The sequence below is a fragment of the Homalodisca vitripennis genome, chromosome X, assembly GCF_021130785.1.
Source record: "Homalodisca vitripennis isolate AUS2020 chromosome X, UT_GWSS_2.1, whole genome shotgun sequence".
Classification (NCBI taxonomy): Eukaryota; Metazoa; Arthropoda; class Insecta; order Hemiptera; family Cicadellidae; genus Homalodisca; species Homalodisca vitripennis.
Window position 1 is genome coordinate 114,293,695 of NC_060215.1, and position 22,716 is coordinate 114,316,410.

At 32.4% G+C, this 22,716-nt stretch overlaps 1 long non-coding RNA gene across 1 annotated transcript in view; it reads right to left on the reverse strand.

The window, feature by feature from the left end:
• Window positions 1-5,614: 5,614 nt before the first annotated feature.
• The window catches only part of LOC124369805, a 29,041-nt gene continuing 11,939 nt past the window's right edge, over window positions 5,615-22,716 (reverse strand). The window contains exons 3-4 of the long non-coding RNA XR_006923096.1: window positions 18,985-19,073; window positions 5,615-7,660 (exon numbers count right to left, since the gene is read on the reverse strand). This is a non-coding gene — a long non-coding RNA (uncharacterized LOC124369805). The remainder of the gene's footprint in view (window positions 7,661-18,984; window positions 19,074-22,716) is intronic.

Here is a 22,716-nt window from a genome sequence, read left to right on the forward strand (position 1 = left end):
CTTTCATAGTGAGGTTTTTTCTTTAATTTTTTGTGTTCACATGGCTTAGCCCTTATATACCTTATAGTGATAATATTTTATACGTTTCCAAATGGTCTGATTTATAATGATTTGGGTATATGGCTAAATATAAAAATACCTATGTACATGATCAAAAATCTTAATACTTCAAAAATAGTTAGTTCTCATAAATTGTCCCATTTTGGACATATACCGTTTTGGTAATAGTTCTAAGTAATGTCTTGTGTAAATAAGTTTTTGTCCATAATGTGTCTGTAACATTGAAAAGTGGATAATGTTTTAGTTTTTCCTGGTAGGTTCACTCCAAATTACTCAAGTATTTACATTTCTAGGTTCTATAACTTTTTGTAAAGTGGGCCTGTCAACCTATCAGATCAACTGCGGTGTAATGTGATTGATGCATAGGTCAGACATAACCAACCCAATTAACGCTTAAGTACTGTGTGTGACGTGCAGTTATGATGAATATTGTAAATAGATGAATAAATCGTGATTGTGTATTTTAATTTTTCAAAACTGAAATGGTCGGCAGAGCAATGCTCTGAACGTATTGGACACCTTGAATACTGTGCTGGAAGGATATAAACGCTATGTACAATTGTGTTAGTATGTGTGGCTGACTAAGTCGACTCGGCACCAAGGGGCCAGAGAAACAAAGGGGTGTACAGGTCAAAATGACCTTCATTCCACCCGGGGGCCGGTATTTGTTTGATTGTTGTGGACTGTGACAGAGTCGAATCTATATCCTCCCGCTTGCTGAGCCTCGTCTGACACCCGCTTACAAACTAGGACATATCCGAGTCTTCTAATTGGATCCATATTGACCTAGGAAGACGCGTAGGCGTCTGGATAGCGTGGGAATAATGTGACCAAATTATACCACCCCACATGCCTCAGAGCTTAAATCAATGCTCAAATCATGGAAGCATTCAAATTTTTTTTTCGGAAATCATTTTAGACACTATTTCAATTATTGTCTTCATAGACTACTAAAATTGAATTCTAAGCGGTTACCATTCAGTAACGTTCTAGTTATATTAGCCTTATATCTAGTCCTGTGACGATCTGTTCCGTTCGTCTTGTGTTTACTGTAAAAATTAAGAATGACTTTTCTCGTTCGAGTTCACTGAATAAAAAGTTTTTTAGTCAATCTGTTGAAATCGATGCCACAACATATTTCATGAATCTCAAAAAGTTCTAATTTCCCTAGCAATCGCACAGACTTAGACACTTTACTGATATAGATCTAAGTAAAGATTACATACTCGAGTGTGTGAGTAATGTTATTTGAAAGTAGCTTCAAATAGTGGGTCGTTAGGTTGTTAGTTGCTGTTATTTTCTATGTAAAGTTATTTTGATATTTTCTTTGAGTGTGCTATCGTTGCTGGGAATAGAGACAAGAAATTAACTGATTCGTAATCTTGAATTTAATAGAAACTCCCTTTTCCTGGATAGCACTATGAATATTTATAGAGACTTTTATGGAATAGAAGTGTGTATCGATCCAGCCTTCTAATTAGTTGCCAACGATAATACTGGTAATTACCTGGATATTATTTGATAATAAATCTGACTTCCCAATAGATAAAATCAAATAAAAAACTAATTTACCAGAAAACGGACGCAAACTCCCTGTCAGTGCCAAGGTTTCTTGGAATTTTGTTTTAAAGCCCCTAGTTTATTTTTAGAGGTGTACCAATTTTAGCAATTCTACAGTGATTACGAAAATGGCAATACTTTTGTATTTATTGGTCAATATTTATAACTTTATTCAATACAAACAGCGCTGTTATGACAGACAGCAAGCGTTTTAAAATTCCAGATTATTGTTTATGTAAAGTGTTAGAAGTCTTTAGTGTTCTTAAACGGCAGGCGTGTTTTGTCGGCTGCCTGAAGATATTTAAATTATAAATTTGATTGAAGCACATATTAGTCTAGGTTGCTATATTCTATTGAGTCTAGTGTGATATTATGTAATTATGAATTTTTGGTGTTTCTGCTCAACTTTCCCACTGAGGTTTAGTCATCTCATCGCTACATACTACACGTTTTCACTGAAGCAAGTAAATCTGAGCAGTGATTTTCCGTGCGCTGTAGACATTGAACAGTTTGCGTGTGGTCTCAGACTAGATCATGCCCCTGTGTCGGTGACCACTATGTGTCCAGATGACCCGGTTATCGCCGCCATCTTGCCTTTAGAGTAACGTCACACAGGCCGACTCGGCGCTGGCGGCATGGTCTCACAGGCAGCCGGTATCAGTGGCATATCATCCACTCATTAGATAACAAGCTGTTTGTGACAAATGCGGGTTGAATTCTTAAAGGACCACCTCGGGAGCGGAAATGATAAAAAGCAATTATGTTAATTAATTGCAAACACAATTTATCTACTCGGCTGTTCACCAGTATAATGATACCAGTTGCTGTTAAGTGTCGATCTATTACATACTAAGTGAAATAACATTACTGTTTAAAACTGTTCTTCTTTAATTATAAAATTACCAGATATTCTTACATAAACCCGTTTATCAATTAAATTTACTCTGTATTTCGAGTTTCTAATGTCTGCGATTAGTACATCGTATTTCTATTAAAATATACCCACTTCACGCCTCGTCAATGGGATATGTGGTTACATGAATAGGGGTGTAACTCTTTAACTTTCTCTTTTGTCCTCTTAATGACTTAATGTACTGTATAATCTTTCGCAGTATTAATTATATTGCAGTTATGTATATTATATAACATACTGTGAATTGGTCAGCTACAGTATATTTGCTTTAGGGAGGTAATATTTTAAAATAAAATTTAATAACTTGAACAAAAGTAGTTTACTTCTATAAAACAAATCTCTGCACAATTTTGAGCAAGAAATTTTAACAAAAATATCCAACAACTTCACCTTTGAAAAATATATTTTTCCCTACCATTACATAGTTTTCAGAATTATCATGATTAATTTACAATTACCGTGTCTATAAGGCACTATTTACGTTTTTTTCTTTCTTTTTGTTGATGTGTGTGCTTGTAAAGTCGCCTTCAAAACAACCGTAACAGTAGCACTAAATTAAAAAATTATACAAAGCACAGAGACAGAGACAGAGAGAGACGCACTAAACAATTTTTGACGTCATGTTCCATTAGAAAGTCAAGTGGTCTAAGTATAGCTGCGAAACGGTGTGGGTTAACAGAGTATTGGGTGCTAGTTGACCATCCTGTATCTCTGTCATGCATACAAACAATACGTCACGCCTCAACCGCCATCTGCATGTCTCCACACTACTGTGGGCGCGGCGCGGCGCGGCTGCTCTTATTTAGCAATGACGTCATTTCTTAATATAACCTCAGAGATATTTTTTAAATGTCCTCTATATACAATGATATTGACATTTAAAATGATGGCCTCCTGCTGAGTCCTCCAATCTAAAGAACACAGAGTACGAAACATACTATTACACAAACGCATCAGTTAGTAACAGTAGGGTCTATTTGTAACACTACTTAAAATTATAAGCGAATAAATGATACTTGATTTGATATTGTCTTAGACAAATCCTTACGTGATACCAGATGAATATGGACTATGCTACTGAACTCATTAACCATTTTTAAGTGTGTAACCTTTTAAATTATCTGTTTACCATTATTAAATTACTTACGTATTTAATGTCAAAGATCTCGTAATACAAGGTTATTCTGATTAATTATAGAGCATATTATGTAACTAATTTTTTTTTATTTTAGGGGCAGAGGTTATTAAAATAACTGCTACACTACGTACGTTTGCTTAACTTTTATGTAGGTATTGAACTTTATGTTTACACCTCGTTTATATCATATTTTATTATATGCTATAGGTTATAGATCTAGGCGTCATCTACAAATCTAGGAACCAGGATGAATGGCTAAATTGAATTTCTAATTATGGCCAGTTCTTAAGTTACTAGATGCTGAAATCTTATACTGAGCAGAATGTTACTTGTGTTTTAATCCAGGGATCAGATTCTAAGAATTCTCGTGTTACAATGAGAACTTATTGTGATCATATCGGAAGCTGAAATCCGCCCTCAATTCAATTCTACTCTGGAAATCAATCAGCCTAGCAGCGGACACGTGCTGCAAACACAGCTTGCTGAATTCCAAACAGTTGAAGGAGACTAAAAGAGAACCCTGGAGCATTTGAAATAATCTTGCTGAATCTTGGCGGGAGATTAAAGAATGTAAGATGGCAGTGGGGACGGTCTGGTCCGTTGCTAGGCGACGGCAGAGTATAAATTACGATAATGTTTTCTTGTCGCCTTGGCAACGAGCGATGGCCGCCGGTTTCCCGCCAATAGACGCAGCTGGCGGCAGCCATGACTGTCTGGGCCGGGCTCTCGCGTTCTGGTAGTTCCGTTCTTCGTCACCAGAGGGTTTCTCGACTGGACATATCTCTCTCTCACTCTCACACTATTGATTTTCGCTTTAGGAACATGCCGATATTACAAAAAAATAGGATGTTGCATATGATAATACGTACGTCCGCAAGACGGGTAGTCGGTTCTCATCGTACACTGGATCCGTATAATTATTTGGTAAGATTGGTAAGATTAATCTCTAACATTATGTTCTGAAGAGTAAATAAAACTGAAAAGGTTAAAATTAATAAAATTTCTTAAATTATTGGGAAGACTGTTACGGTATATGGACGCATAAACAGACAGACCATTACTTACGTAACTAGTCACTTACACAGTAATATATTATTTCCGACCTTATTTCATATTTCTAGCCTTAAAAACATGTTTTCAGTCTTATATCATACTCATTGTTTTAATTAATTATAACATGATAAATAGTTGAACACACAATGCACTGAAGACCTATCAAACCTCTTTTTCAATAAGTTGTAAAATTATGTACCCGGATGGGATTTGAAACAGGATGGGACTTAACTTCTATCCATCAATAATGCCACTTATTTTTGAGAAATCTATCTAAAATTTATTTCCCTTGTGAAAAGGGACTTTAAATGTTTATACAGGAATCCGATCATGTGTTCCAACTTGATACAATAAAAGTAGCGCGCTGCTCTCTGGTTAAATCATCGAACCACTCCCGATTCACCACATCGGTGCAATACCATCTATGTTAGTACAGTACTAATTAGACAACAACTGACCAACAGAAGTGAACAAGGTCGTGTGCAGTAGGGTGGACCACTTGACTCTTCAGACGTAGAACTGTCCACATACTGTTCCAAGTCGTTATATAAGACGTGCAGCAAATTCGCTAACAGTTTATACTTTTCAAACGAAAGGAGCTAAATTATTTTTTTATTTGCCTGACTTACACTGATATCTCAATACTAATTTCTCCTGCTTAGCAATATGTTCATTTTATGAAAAATATTGTTTTATTAACTAGAAGACTAACATTCTGAGTAAATTATGGTATTAGTATACATACATTTTAGAGTCCATTGTTGTATTTAAATCTTTATTCGTTTTTATTTTAATTAATAAAATATTTAAGTTGCAGTTTAGATTTATCGGAACAAACAGGGAAAAAAATATAGATCAAAAATTAAAATCAATAATGGTTGATTAATTAATAAAATAACCATTTGCATTCAGTAATACAAGAATGTTACTATAAGAAAAAACAATAAAAAATCATGGATTGCATAAATTGTAATACACCTAATTACTATGTGGAATAATATAACAGTGTTTAGCATTGAAAAGTAAAATCACGATAAATCCATTGAATGAACGATATTGTACGTTACATAAATAATACTAGCAAGTTTATATGTGCAATTGTAAAACTAACAAAATGGATGTAATTTCTCAGGAAGAGAAAATCCAATCAAACGGCACGTATTGTTTTTGGAAAATAGAGCAAATCTCCACCCCAAGTTATTTGAAAGTGATTTACATAATCCATAAATTAAAGTTATCCTCACCTTAAATAGTAAGATAATTGCGAGTGCTGACCTACCAGTTAAGTAAGTTTATTAAAGGTCATACACTATTTATTGTTAAATACTGCTCGTATTATTAAATAATTAACTTACTAACTGCATTAATTTATATTTTTCATGAGAAATATAATATAAATGTATTTTAACATTCCGTTAAGTGTGATTAAATAAAAAAAAACTACAACAAAGAATCCGAGTAACGAAGGTTAGTAGACTAATAGAATAGCTGTGTGGAAATTAAATTATAATAATTGACCCAAAAGTTATTTAATCTAGGGTTAATTGGCTGAAACACCTGGCATTATTTAGTAAAAAAAAATGATAATTTCAATTAATAATGTAGGCTACTGAATGAGAATACTAAGATGTTACATCAACCTTTCTCTTCTACAGTTGTCTACTCTTCTGTGTTACAATTTAAAACTTACAAATTTAAAGTTTCCTCTTTTTAGATATGAACTTTGGAAAAATGGACGAAGTACAACAGGTTTCATTGAGGCTGATTCGAAATCTATACAACAGGGAACGAGCGTTGCGACCTCTTAAAGATCTTTGTAATACTCTTAGCAATATGTCTGAACTGTTATGTCACAGTGTCTTGCAATTAGTCGTTGAACCGCTTACGATACAACGACCTTCAGAGAGAAAGTCAAGGTTACCTGAGCACAAGAATAGGGGTCAAACTACGCACTTCGTTCCGCACTCACATTTACTTGCCCATGCCTATTTATTTGTTCGGTCAGAAGTTATTAAGCCAACTTCTAGAATAAAAAACAAGATTTTTTGCCATGTATCTTAAATCATCCAAAGTGTTCTTATCAATTTGTCGATATACAATTCAATAAGATATACAGCATGCCAGAGAATAAAAAATAAAATCTTAAATGAATTTTAGAATCTGTAGCAATGCAAGATAGTTAAAATAGTCACTTATTCATCGTATAACCTAACTACGTCTAAATTAAGTAAATTATCCTCATACATGATATAACCATATAAAATAAATTATATATCTACATAAACACAGTCTAATAATATGTTACAAAATCTAGATGACAGGATCAAAAATAAAAGTTAATCAACTCAAATGTAATCGTATGAAAGTGATGTAAAATTTCCTTTACATTGCTGTTTTACATTTCCTTGAGATTGTCCATTAACGTCTTAATGAAGAATACAAAAATTTGATATAAATCAATTTTATGTTTGATATAAACTAAAACCATTTCTTTCCATTTTATTCAGTACTTTATAAACTATAATTTATGAGCATGGAGATAGCAAAACCGTTTATTTTATAAAAACATGTACGTATGAATTTCACGTGTAGTTCATACAATAGTAATGACAAATTAATAAAAAATGCAACCATGTTTCGTATACAAAAATACAAAAGTGATATTTTCGTTCATTTCGTTTAAAATTATAAAGTGAAACATTTTTATTAAACATATCTCAAACAGCTTTAAAAGTACGATTACAAGTAATTTAATATAAATAACAACAAAATAGTAATTTCTTCAATAAAAGTTAATTACATGTAATAAATTGTATTGGTAAAGATAAGAACAAAACATGTAGGGCTGAGTTCCAATTCAGCGGACCGTGACCGCATCGATTTCTGCTGCAGAGGGCCTTGTCTCCCGGGATTGTGTGGAGCTGGCGCCCCTAGAACTGAGCAAGCGATATTTCATCACATATATCGTATTACTTAGAGTATACACACTTATAATACTTAATTATTTTGTATTTGTATTAGCATAATCTTCACATTTCATTTTTCTTAATTTGTATTAAGTTTTTTATGCAATGTTTCAATCAGAAACGGTCGAACAAAACTAATATGCATTACCTATATTTTCAGTCAAAATATAAACTTAAAAATAATTGTCAAGTAAAGATATTTATAAACTTTGTATAATTGTTTCTTACAATACAGCGCATTGTCCAATAAACCAAAATAAAAACGTCATTTAATAAGCTAAGTAATCTGCAACCTTTGTTCCGTTTTTTATTGTAGAGATGGGCAAGGATGACAACAGTGCACTTATACAGGCCTCATACATAATTTTCCGGTTTATAATAATAAATATTAAATATAAGCGAAAGGTTCAAGTCATATTGATATGCAGTTTAAAAAAAAGTTTCTCATTTCAGTTTATTTGGATAAAGTAAAAATTGTTTGCACTCTTTTGTACAACAGTTCATTGGTATTTCCATTAATAACAATATATTCAAAATCATTGTTTTGTATTTACAATTTATGTATATTTTTTAAATCTGTTCCGATATGTATTAACCTTGGGTACAATAAGTGATTGTTTAGGTTAATTGACAATCTGTTGTAGAGGCACTTGTCTTTCAAGAAATACTTTTTATTATGAATTAAAAAAATAAATTTCAGCTATGTAGGTCTTATGAGGTTTTTATTGAAAACCAAAGTACTCATGAATAAAAAGTTATACTCTATTGGGGTTTTTAACTGAGAATGGTTTTTTGTGTATAAACCGTGTGTAAAGGTTTGATCCAATGCAGTTTTATCAGTACATGCAGATCATAATTGCATATTGTTCTATAAAAATAATAGTCCAGTTTTTATTGTATTATTTCTTAAATTACGTGCATAAACCTAAAATTAAGTAATGATATATCAGAGAATTTGGTAGGCCTAGAAGGTGTATGATTGAACTAGTCACACAGATATCTTCAGGAAATCTCAGTCTATGAAGTGTCTCAAATTTATAATCGCAAGGTTATAAAACTTAAGGCAACGATGTATATGCATTGCTAAAGTGACAAATATAGATTGGTGCACGCATCTGTACTGTGTTTGGGATAAACATAGCCAATCATATCTCAGCAAATAGTAAACAAACCCATTGATTCGTTGGAAATAGTGATAATGCGCGGATGAAGGTCAAGACCTACACGTGGATGATATCTGTGGTAGATCCATTAGAGTTCTTCCTTGGTCACATTGCCAGAGTAGCGAAGAGTGGGGTGTCTGCAAGATCTCTCGTCCTGCCTCATAAATCCTTCGTACAAGTCTTGAAATATGGCAGTGTTGTTTAAACACCTTGTTAAGCCAAAAATTTAGACTACAGGGTTTCCAACGTCGTTATTGGGGTCCCTGCTTGGCTACGAATTCTGGAATGTATCTGATGTTCAAGTGGAACTGGACTTTAAGCTGCAACCACTAGAGCATCGGAGAGCTGTAGCAGATGCCCCGTTTCTCTTCAAATTGGTTCGTGGAATTTTAAACTGTCCTGAACTTCTGCAGCTCATCGGTTTTCGTATACACGGGTCAACAAGATTTACAGAAACGTGTACACGATGCGAAGTGACTACCCTTTGTGTGAATCTATTGCCCAGACAAATACGAAGTACTGAACAAAGCTTCTTGTGGTGCAACTGATAATGAACAAGATTTCATTAGTTGCCACTTTTTTGATACCATACATTAAACACCACCAACAGCATTATAATTTAGGCGTAGATCGCCTTGAAGTTAAAGTGAATAAGGTTAGAAGAATGACAAAAAAATGTTATTGATAAAAATGTTAAATAGTAGGTTTTAATTAGTATATAGTATTACTTATACATGTACATACACTTCGTACCTAAATAATCGTCCTCAGACGTCATGTTATAATTGGACTGATGCAAACTTAACATATTATATGTTTTGTTACCTTTTCCATAATGTTTTGCAATTTTAAGAAAAGGCGGTATGAATATTTAGCACCTGTAATATAAATATCAGCGTTTAAACTTTATACACGTTTTGCGACCATTACAACACGTTTTGCTCAAAAAATGTTTTACATCAACATTTTGTACCGTTGTTCCTACACCACTGTTAGTAAGCTGGAGTACTTTAGTGTACATATGATCGCCCTTAATAATAAAAAAAATAAAGGAAGGGCGAACAATTTGCTCCACTTTTATAAGTAAAAACCATTAATTCTGGAATTTCTGGATAAGGACGGATTTCAGAGCTCCACGGATTCCTATATAGAATGACCCTTTGTCAGAACCACTATCACTAAATTCAATCCTGCACACTTCTAGAAACATTCTGCACTAATGGATCCCTAGGAACTCTTTTCCAGATATGTTCTTTTCACTAAAAAACACATTCTGTTCCTATCTTCTTTATATATTTCTATATTAGTTTTTGTTTTTATTTAAAATTATTTTCTGGTCTTGACAAAATCATAAGTTATTCTATTAATCATAGTTATCGTATTGATCAATTTATGTAGTATTATCTACAATATTTATAGCAAATCTATTTTTTGGGAAATGTATGTTTATTATTTTATTATATCGTACTCATTGTTGTTTTCCAACAGTTATTATTGTTTTTTTTATGTCGTACGTCATACATAAGTCTGTTCACTTGTTCATGTTTCGACTAAATTCAGATCCTTTAAATGGTATCTTGTTTGTGAATGAGCTATGATCCCAGTAAAAAAGTGTATGTGGTTTGCTTATATTGCATTTTTCTGAGAAGCCTAATTAAGTGCAATGTAGCAATCCGGCCCTAAGAATGTAAAATGTACAAGTTAAGTCACTAGGATCTCTTTAAAAAACATTAAACTGAGTAGTATTTCGGTTAGGTTTAATTTCTGAATAATAATTATTATAGTACATTCACGTCATTATTATATAAAGGTAATCCTTAGTTTCATTAAATGTGTGACATATACATATACATATATGTATATATATATATATATATATATATATAATTTTACACGATTTTCAACTGTACTAGTAATAAATCACAAGGTTTTTTTTTTGTTGTCATAGTATTTAGTTTAATGTTTTTGCGTGCAAGTTTTCATGCGAAAATTTAAATGGGAAGACTATTGACATTAACGTTGCCTTTAGCACATACTCCATGTCGAGCCTTAGTACCATTAATCCCTTGTCAACTTGATGTTTGAATTGTTTTCATGGATTATGTTTATAACAATCATTCGACCACCACAAACTTTCGACAAATTAATTGTTTGGAAAAAAGCTCACTTAATTCATAACTAAAATGTTAAAATGTTATCTAAATGTATTTTGAATAATTTTATTTTGCGTAAAGTGTAACGTGGCTAACTCTCGTATAATTATTCATTTTCGTTCAAGAGTGAATTGAAATTATAGTCTATAGTTTAGCTGTGCACTATTATGGTTTAAATGAGCACAATACCAACCCTAGAAAACACTGTTTTAAATTCCGTGCAGGTTTGTGTTAGTGCAGTTAACATATATTACGTATTAACTTTATCTGTGTGATAGTTGAATCGTGCAAGTAAAACATTCAGAGTATAACAAATCGGTTGACGAGAGACCAAATTTTTGAATCCCTTTACACAGTTTCGTTACAGTAGTTCTTAATACAGTTGTATAACCAAGCTGTGACATAGAGATGGAAAAGAAGAGAATTCGGAGAACAAATATTCACCCAATCGGAAACTGTACCTGTAAAAAACATTAAACATGAAATATAATCACTTCAAGTAGTACACCTGACTAGTTTTCATTCGTTGACACCAAGTCATGCATAAAGTGGCATCTCGTAAGGGATGCCAATGAGTGTATTTGAGTTGCAAAAGTTTCATTGCAAATTACCTGTTCCACGAATTATAAGATGGTATTTTTCAATAAATCTGTGATTTTTGAGCACAAATAGTAAACATAGAAAAACAACTGAGTAGTTCGCAGGGAAACTAAGTACCTTCGTTTGAAGTCATTGTTTTTTGTTACCAGGCTAAAGTTTGTCTCAAAGGTAAATGCGGTAGGGTTTGAGATTGTAAAGGTTCCCATGGAAAACCACTTGATTAAAAAGGTTGATAAATGGTTACCAACTTAGTGGCAAGCATCAAAAGCGTTGTGATCCTAACCCGGTCGTCCAAGTTCTTTTCGTGTATGCGAGACCTTGACTGAAAGATAACTTGTATAAGAAAAGAACCATCTTACTTTCCGTAATGTAAAATTACATGAAAGTTACTAAATTCTAACGAAATACCTAGGTCAGGTACTTTACTAACTTCTGAAACTCTAGCGTCATAGGATGCATTCCGACATGAGGCATGCTGAGTTGAACATAAACTCTTTTCAAAACACAATTTTAGTGTCGCTTTACAAATTGATTGTGCCACATTTTTCTACAACATAAAACACAATCATGTTTTTATGATTAAAGTTAACCACATACACCAAAATAATTTTGATACAACTTCAATACTTTTTTAAGTTGAGTGTAAAAATATAATATAAACAAATTAAATAGATCTAAATATAATCGATTGATCAAGTCGTTTGGGCATCAAAACATTAACATGCTAATGGTAACACATCAGATTTCATTAATATTCTTTTAAGGATAGGTTTTGGTTATTTGTATGCAAAATTTCACTTTGTTCAGAATCAAATACACGGTTTATCCATAAATTGTATGGGTCTACAAGATCTTCATTAAAATTAGTAGCGTTTTCTGAAAAGTTTACACCAGTTATCTCCAACACTAAACACTTATGGAATGTGGTCTGGAATGTGTTTTATACAGTTTTAGGGTTTTGAAAGTAAAAAAAACTTAAATCTATTTAACTTTGTAAACAAACACATTTATTTATATTCTTTTTCAACTAGCTAATTAAGCTTTTTGACTCATAGTCTAAAATATGTATTTATTTGATCTTACTTTTAGTACTGTAGTCAGTTCTAAAATCTTCAATTTTCTTTGTGGAACATTCAAATTTATAAGTATAATAATTTGAAATAATAGCAGCAGCTGAAACTACTTCAAACTGTATCGTGCTAAAGCCCAGCCAGCACTATAAGATATAACTGGTTGGTCATGTCCTGTAGACGGCTTAACCAGTGTAAGTAAAACATGTGGTAGATTGTCGCAGTGGACTCGAGTAGAGGGAGTTAAGTGAAATAAATACGAGACAAAAATTAAGGCACGCTAGGCGCAGCGCAGCGCGCCGCCGGGAGTCGTAAACCTGGTGATTGATATGACACCTTGGTGCCTGGCATCACACTGTGATGTGTGGCCCCAGTTGAGGCTGTTTGTATGACGGGTCCACCTCTCATACATATTGTAGTTTATTCCTTTAATTCCACGGAGCAAGGACGAGCTGGACACCTGAATATGTAATCGGCCGTTCCACCATTCTCTTTCGACCGACTCTGATTGGTCGGAGTAACGCTGATTGGCGGTTCGTCCGCCACTTATTTTAATGCAGAATGAACTTATTTTTCTACGAAGCATACCTGATAACCGTATAAACCATGGTTACATTATTTTATAATGCATTAGTATTTACTACAAAAATTATTGCGAACTAATTTTCAATTGCAAATAATTGTATTCCAAATGCAATTATATAAGTTACGTTAGGTTTCACTAGTTTACAAAAAGGTTTTATTAAGGGTTTTTATTGAGTTTTTTAACTCATACAACTGGTAGGTTTAATTTTCTGTTAATGTTTCAAAATATTTAGCAAAACAAAATTCTGTACTACAAAGTATAGTGATTGTACTATATGTGACCGTTTTTTCTAGGTTTGTAATATACTGTGTCCGTACTCCGTACGTCATATCCTTGAGTTGTTGCCAATTATTAGGAAATATAAAGCAATAACATGGGTTTACATAATATGATTTTCTTTAAAGCGTAAGATATTTGTTAACAACTATTATGTCGAAACTATGTAAATAGTAATCATCAGGGACCTTTTAAACGCATAACAGAACTGAAAAATCTTATAATATTCTTCTTAAATATAGATTGAATTCGTAAACTTTTTCTTTAGTTTTAAGAATATACATATATTATATAAATGTTTACACAAGTGAATTCTTAGAAATCCTTGTAAATTCTTACCAATAACTCCAAAAATGATTATGAGAGTCTGTCTTATAATTGAAATCTAATAAGCTTTGTTTAAATATGTCCCTAAAATTGAGAATGGCTCATCTACAAAATTAATGATGAGTGCATTTATTATCAGTTATAGGCCTACTACGTATACACTATTATGATTTGTTTTGGTTACGATTATAATATTTTTGCACACCTCATTTACAAAATAGATGTTGAAGAGTGTTGTAGCGAGAGAAAGTGCTGATAGCTAGAAGTGGAAATCAGAGTTTTTGGCAGTGGAAACATATGAAATGAAAATCAGTACACTTAGAGTTTATATCTGAAGGATTATTCTATTGAATAAATATGTATATTCGAAGGTAACATGAACAAGTGGAAAGAAATACTTACATAATGGATAAAAAAATATATATAAATTTAAAAAACCATTAAAAATTGGAAGTAATTCAATTACAGTATTTATACATTTGTTTGTTAACTTAGGGGGGTAAATGTAAATGAGGATGTATTTGTTTGTAATGAAAATGTTTCTAATCCATATATATATATATATATATATATATATATATATTACTTTAATAAATTTTTCTACGAACATTGTCACTAAATAAATGCTTAAAAGTGCAACTCTGATGTTTATTTCTCAACTATCTATTTCAACATAGTTTACAATTTTTAAAAACTTTAGATACATTCATTTACATTAATAAATGTTTGTAGCTCCATGGGATTAGTTTTATTACATGTATAAGTCAATTCTTTAAAAATGTTTCCTTTGTAAATACTAATTTATACTGAATTTTTTGTTGTGTCTATTACTTTGTTTAGGCCAATGACAATTTCAGCTTCATCGACAGTCCACGGAAAGCAAGCTATACATACAATGTTCTATAAGATACCGTTAAATTTTTAGATCTGTAAATGAAGGTGACATGGTCTCTTACAACAAACACCCTATTGAAACAAATTGCCTATTTTCGTCTATTCCCGATATGAATGAAAAAAGAATATGCGCTGAAAAAATATTATAAAAATAAATAACATAGGTAGTATTAAAAGTCGTATTTATTCCTTCAGTAATAAAGTTAATTAGAATAACACATTTTCTATTGTAAAAACAGTATTGTTGTTTTCCTCAAATACTCCGTTCATTCGGTTTAACAGATGTTATAATTTAACCACGAAGTTCTTAAATTTATATAAGATTTTTTTTACTGAGGTAATGGTTTCTTTTTGTACTGAACGTCTACTTATAGCGTGTACATATAATTAGTGTTTCTATAGGTGTTAAAATTATACAAAACTTATCCGAAGTCCTGTTTCAATATCAGTTACTGAAAAAGCAAAGGTTCAAATTTTTCCTACGTGTAACAAATATATCACTTTGTTGCTTAAATGATACAAATCTAGGGACGTGTACCCTGAATGTGATAATATGCTAATGCACAGGCAATGTCTTCACATATTTAGTTTCACCTATGGTAGGATCTTTATCACCAACGGTGTTAAAGTCTCGTCGAGAAGCTTAGGAGGGATCATGTGACGCATTAGCCATCAAAACTTGTTTATGATCGTGTTTCTTGGAGGATTCGTTAAACTTGATCAAACCTCTGATCAGTCTTATAACCTCCCAATCTGCCCGAGTACCTCTGCAGTCGATGTCGATTATAGTTGAAGAAAATATATGGGTTGACCGATTGCTGGAACGTCTCGATTAGTTAGCCTCACTGCGGTTGCTTTAATAAATTTTCAACGCCATTTTCGAAATAGAATTGTAATAGCGTAATAATTTACAAGCATGAACATTATAATGCTATTAAATTATAAAACTCATTCTTGAATGTTGTAGAAAAGAAATTTTATTACTTTTAATGTACTTTAATTCTTCTAAAGAATTGAAATTTAAAGAAAAATATAAATCACAAATGCATGTTACATTTCAGTTGATCTCAGATAGTAATTAATATTTGTTACTCATTTACAACTTATTTAAATTAAGTTTTGTTAATCTATCAATATTATTACCGACAGTAAAAGTAGAAAATTATATATTTAAAAGTAGAAAATTAAATTGAGTAAAAAATGTTCTGAATGTACTTAACAGTTTATGGTAATAAATATTTTGGCATTAAAAACGGAGAAACTTTCTGTCAGTTGAAACGCCGCCAATTGCAAATATTTATATTAGTTATTATGTTTATTTACAAATGTGTATATAACTGAACATTTTCATTTAAACATACCAGAATTAGTATTGAAAATCACTATTGTATTTTATGATAGATTATGAACATGTAAAGTACAATAAGAAATTGATGGTTTTATACTTGAGTCGGAACTTGTAAAGGAGTGAATTGTACTACGAAATAGTATATGACGTAAAGTAATTGAGCTAGCCCAATACACACACAGTAATATTGTCTATACAGCTCCAGTCAGGTCCGACTGTGGTCTGGTTCCATCGAAACCCTAACCACAGTTCCTGAGCGCCGCGCCGCCGTGCCGAAGCGCTCCGCGCCGAAGAACCACTTGCTTGTTTAACACCGCCGTAACGGCCGTAACCGCACGTTTACTACCGGGATGGTAGGTCAGTGTCGGGGTATAAACTTAGTTTTATTTCAAGAATTGAATGAAGTGCCATTTTATTATGGTGGGCCCGTCTCCGCACGTCATTTTACAGCCGTCCCGCGCCACTCCGCGTTGTGACGTGCGCCACTAAATGTTTATGTGCAGATGGCCTGACGTCACTGCCTCAGCCCCAAGGACAGCTGTCGAACAGCTGATCTTTAGGAGGCCGTTGGCCCCAATGACAGCTGTTATGGCCAGCGGCAGTTTTACGACCTGTAAGTGAGGTTAGTTCTTGTTCCAATGGGCTTCTTATAAACGTAACACTTTTTTAGTATTTTTTGTATCGATAATTGGACTGTATATTTTTTAACATTTAGTCTAAATCTATACGAATGTATTGAAAAGTAAAATATAAATTTATAAAAATTACATGTGGAAACCATTTTTAAATTGTCAGTTTGTGATCACTACGCATGTACGCATCAGCACTTCCTAATTTAAAATGTTGTATTAAGTTTTTTTTTTATTTTTTACAATTTTATTCGTTCACATACAATAAATAACCTTAAATAACACTTCATTGCATATAATTAAATAGTTATTCTACATAAACAATATTATTATATACAGTTAAATTATAAACGGATTTCGAAATGAAGTATATTGTGCCTGATATTACAAGGCAGGACGTTATAAATCGTAACACACGAGCTTTAAGGATTCTTTTCATGTGTATTTGTGTTTGGGAGTGCAAGATTTCCTCTTCCTGTTGTATCCAAATAAATTTTTCGCTATAATATAAGATTTCTATTCTTGTGCTCTATACTCGCGTTCTATTACTAAAATTCATTTTTATTATATTTATTATTATATTATTATATATTATTATTATTATTATTATTATATTTATTTTATTTTTATTTATTATTACATTTAAATACAAGTTAAAAGGAAATTATTGAGATCGTTGAAACCGCCATTCAAACTAACATCTTTTACTAAGAATGATGTTGTGTTAATGAATGTAGTTCATATTAATTTATACTAATGTATTCTTAATAATTGTACTGTATTTTATTGGCAATAAAATACTATATCATATTATGTAAGTAAATAAATTACTTAAATAATTAAAGTAATTATTTTAGTAGTATTTAAACGTGTTATTTATTTGTTGTATGCTAAGTAGCATTCAATCAGCAAATTAAATTGTAGGTATTCTATGAATGCATATTTTATGATTGTCATAATTTTGCTTTTTACGTTTGTAAATAGAGTAATAACTGCTGCTATTATAGTATTATAATTCTGTGCCTTTTTAAAATTAATTCTAACTATATACACTTGGGCATTACTTTGTGAAGATCGTTTGATATCTCATAAATTTGTCTCAACTCATTCACAGCCATATTATAACACAATTGAGTTTGTCCAATATATACATAACCATCTAAACATTTACTTCGTATAATCACGAATACAAATTGGTTAATTTATTGCAATTTAAATGCATATTTATCCCATCATATAATAAAACTTTTCTTATTTTTTTAGAGTTATTGAAATATGTGCTCCTATAAAATGTTTCATGTAAAAAATATTTTAACGTCTGGTTTTGTACTAACAGTATTATCACGGTTCTTTAAATTTGAAGCTACTAAAGATTTCTTCACAATGGCTGCATGCAGTGGCAGGAGTTCAGCTCAATCTTGTCAAAATGACCGCAACTTTTAACCACCACAACGGCCACAGGGACAAACTTTACCTATACAAAGAATAATTACTCCAGGGGTTCCCCATAAGGGAGAAGGGGAGATGACAGAGAATGTCTTGAGAGTTACGGAGGGGAGGGGAGCCTCATACTTTCTTCTAGATTGGATTGCTACTTGACTAAGATGTTTTCTGTTGTATTCGCTGAGATCATTTGGAATACAAAATACCATGATGTCGCTACTGATCGTTGTCACATGCAATATGTTATAGTGTAGTAGAAGAGAATAATTTAGGCACTTAAAATATATTACAGTTTTCTTACGTGCTATCTCAATAAAACTCTACGATTATTAAATAAAGCTAACGGTCAAACAGTTACGTCGAAATAAACTACTAATGATATGGAAATATTATAATAATCCTTTTCTAAAAAATTCTTAAAATGATTACAACATACTATAATAATTAAATTCTAAGTGTAATAAGAAAATCTATTTAATTGCTATGAGTATTTTCCATTTTTATATTAAACCTTTTCGAGAATCACGTGGCAATACCACAAGTTTTGTCTCAGTTTACAAATCCAAAATTATTTTAAACATCAATAATCTGCCCTACATGTATAAGTTTACGATGTAGATGTAACCACCTGAAAAAAACGGACACAAATTACCAGTAGTCATACTTAGAGAATTACTGACTTACTTTCGCACATGTTACTATGGACATACAAGTCTTCCAGCTTATCCTATTGCACTAATGTTATGCAATTGATACCAATTATTTAAAAAGAGACAAATGATATTTAATGTACTATATAATGTACCTTTTCAAACTCGTATATTTCGTTGCTGGTGACTCCCATTCTATTTTGTATTTGCGAAAGAACTGGTCGTTTTCATGAACTTTTTGAAACTGAAACATAAATGGAGGTTACAAAACTGTTGATGAGAAGAAAAAGTGTAGTTCAATTCTATTAAAGACACCAACATTACACTGTATTAATAATACCGTAATATTATTAATATTGATTTTAATAATTTATTTATTTGAATTTTATTTTATTAGTCCCACAGAAATTACAATTAAAAATACAGTCTTCTAAGTAATTAAGAGTTAAGTCAAATACCAGCGTAAGATAGGTTAAATCATAACAAATTGTTTTATTCTTTGTTTAAAGTTTGTTATTGACGATGGATGGTTTCAGTATATAGCAATATTTCATACAATTGCCCCCACTGTTTATTTACATTAAACTTCAGGTGTTAAAATAATACTAAAAATAAGGCATTAGGTAAAACGAGTACAACAACATTAGATTCACAAGACATTATTGCAAAGTGTCCTATTAGTTTTTAAATTTAAATTTTTGTTGTTAAGTTAATCTTACAGTGGTTTTTTGACACTTGAAGACGCGGTTGGATAGCAATGTACGAAACGTACTTTTCATGTTCTGTAAAATATATTGATGGTAAATGTTGAAAATCCTGTTTCCTTTACAAATTGTTTTTACTGGATATTATCCAAAAATGTTGGCCTAAAGTAATGAGATTTATTTCTGAAGTATTTTATGGTTTTGTCTTTCTAATTAAATTTATATTTAATGAATTATCGATAAAAAAACAATAAAGATATCTCAATACGTGTGGTAAAATATTATACGCTCTTTCCTATGACAAGAACTGGACATGTACTTTTTACCGTTCTTTGCCAAGAGTTGATTCAAAGGCCCACACAAGACTGAGAGGGGAAGAATAAATTGTATCCTACAGCTCTATAAAGTAGAAAGGTAATAACACCTAGAGAAGTGACACCCTGACACGAAGTGCGGTCCGGTGTATACTGTATATAGAATTTACTTATTTGCATGAATACATTACTGCTCCGGGCAGCCAATAACTTACTTAAATACAAGGTAACCTGACTACCACAATATGTACGTGCCATATGATGCAATAAAAATTGCGGTATACTGCCGGATACATCCCATGTTAGTCCATACAAGTCTTGTCACACTATGAAACTAAAATATATTAGTAAGGATTCCAGGAACTGGGTTGGGGTAAATTATTACTCTTTAAAAAAAGCCGTTAATGTTAAAAACCCTTATTCTTTTTTATTATACAGATTTTGAGGTAAAATTACTAATTCAAATTGATAACTGCTTGCCTTAGCGGCCCGTATATACTTATTTTAAATGGTATATAATAAATGCTAAATTCAAGGGACCACCAAGTGTAAAGTCTTATGTTTTTTTTTTTTTTTAATGTCGATTTCAATGCTTCTATTTTGAAAACTGCCATTTTAAACTGTTCCATCCAACATGAGAGGAAAAACTCAAAATGTAAAAAATTAAATTCTTGTATTTACCTGAACTATAGCCTATTTTCTTACTGTTTATTACCACGTTTTCATAAACATTTCAAGCAGGTATGGCTTTTCTTATGTATGTAATTAATATTAATTAGAATATTTTGTAACTAAATTTACTAAAAGTGTGAAAATATTCTGTAATATAATAATATTAGACAACTATATGTATGTATGATTTTATGCATGTATGGTAAACAATTTTTGTTTTGCTTCATTTAAATTTTGCATTGTTATGTTAAGATGCAATAGGAGCTGCATGCTTTCATTAGTTTTGTGTATTTATATGTTCTATTTTATACCTTTGTTTAAAATTTGTTATTGGTGATGTGGCATTAGGTTTAAAAGGGTAATACTTATGTAATAAAAAGTAATAAAAAGATATGTTAAACTCAACATTTAACTAGTGTTATACATTTTGTAGCATATAACGATTGCAAATCTCCAAATCCTGTCTCCAAGTCCTGTTATATTTGCTATCTTATATCCTAGTTTGTATTCTTTTTTTTATTACTGGCCGACAATTGGTTTAAAATATCAGCAAAGTTTTCCATAGTGTTCAAAAAATACTAGCCGACAATTGTTATTAGTTTTTGAAATAAATGTATATTACTCACATTGTTTGATTTTGCCTACTTCACATTTACGAAATTTGGTGCGTAATCATAGTTAGGATCATCTATAAAAACTCACAGACACCTTACTGTTGGTGAAACTTATTCTTCTCTATATTTGTACTGGGCTGCAGAAATTCAGCAAAATGTTTACTGAGAGCAGAAACACAGTTTCCTTTATACGCCGAGTTGTACGGTGAAAACACGGTTGACTCGGCTCGCTTAATCTGCCTTGGCAGAACAGAGTTAAAAAAACTGCAGGAAGCATTTTGTGTAGTCGTTACCCTCAGCTGGCGACAACTCGTAGCAAAAACTTGGTCGAGCGTCGCTGGAGTCTAATTTAAAAAGTTTACTCGCTCAAAGTCGCCCGAGGTCGGATTGAGGCGAATTTACATTTTTTGTCAAAGATGAACGTCGCCGGTCTCATCATGCGCCCGGAAGAGACACATCGGGCTAAATTAAGTCCTTTTCTTTTCTATCTCGTGAGCCTTTAGTGTTCACTTTGCCCTAATGAAGGGTAAATATTAAGTTACGTTGATGAGTGTCCCAGATAAAATGCATTTGTGACTAATTAAAGTGTCAAACAATAGTTGTTTACCCACAACAATTTATGAGACCTAGAAAAATGTTTACGCAGACAGCAATTCCAATTAATTTGAGTTCGATTTATACGAGTACTTTTTTAGCGCACAAAATACACGATCATACAAGATCGATGGTAAGTCAAAATATAAATTAATACATAATATTTATCAACCAGTTAATCATTTCTTAATTTCCATGAATTGTCACTAGTTACTGAACAAGCTTTTTCTTGCTTCATTGTTATATTTTAAGTATGATAAATAACACATACAAGTAATATCTCTGGTTTTGTTCAAATAAAATAAAATTAAGGAGGATTTTTGTATCGGTTAAGCTTTTAATATTTTTACAAAGGCACAATATGTAGGACCTTGTTGGTTCGACTCAGAATGCAGTGCGTCCTTGGACACCGAGACGAGACACTGATCCTAATTACGGCTTGATTCATTGGCCAGACGGGTCACGAGTCTTGGCCGGTCTCATGCATAGGCAACGTTCCCGGCCGTGGGAGAAGGATCATTGTCGAGTGACAATATCAGTTTCGAGTAATTGTATAAATCTGTTCTCGGCACAGTCGCTTCTCGCCTCCCTCACGCAATGCCTCTAGTCCGCGCCGCGTCGTAGCGAGCCGTAAATAAGTTTCTTGAAAGGGCAGCCATTTTGCGCCTCCACCCCTCCCCCTCGACGCTGACACCAACGCGCTCTGGGACAAAACATTTCCCATAAAAAGTCCAGTCTTACGATATGTCACACTACTTTCTAAAAGCATTTCAAAATAAATATCCTTCTCCCTCTCCGGCCGAGGCAGGTGAAGTAAGGTAGGTATTTTATTGAGTCGACTCAGGCCGCGCCGTGCCGCGTTCTACGCCTCTTGCTCTGCGATAGCGGCTAATCCAAAACACCGCTGTTTCTCTCAGCCTGATGGACGGACATTTTCAATAATTTGTTCAATGTTGTTGTAAAAACACTACTTTATGAGGATCCGGATT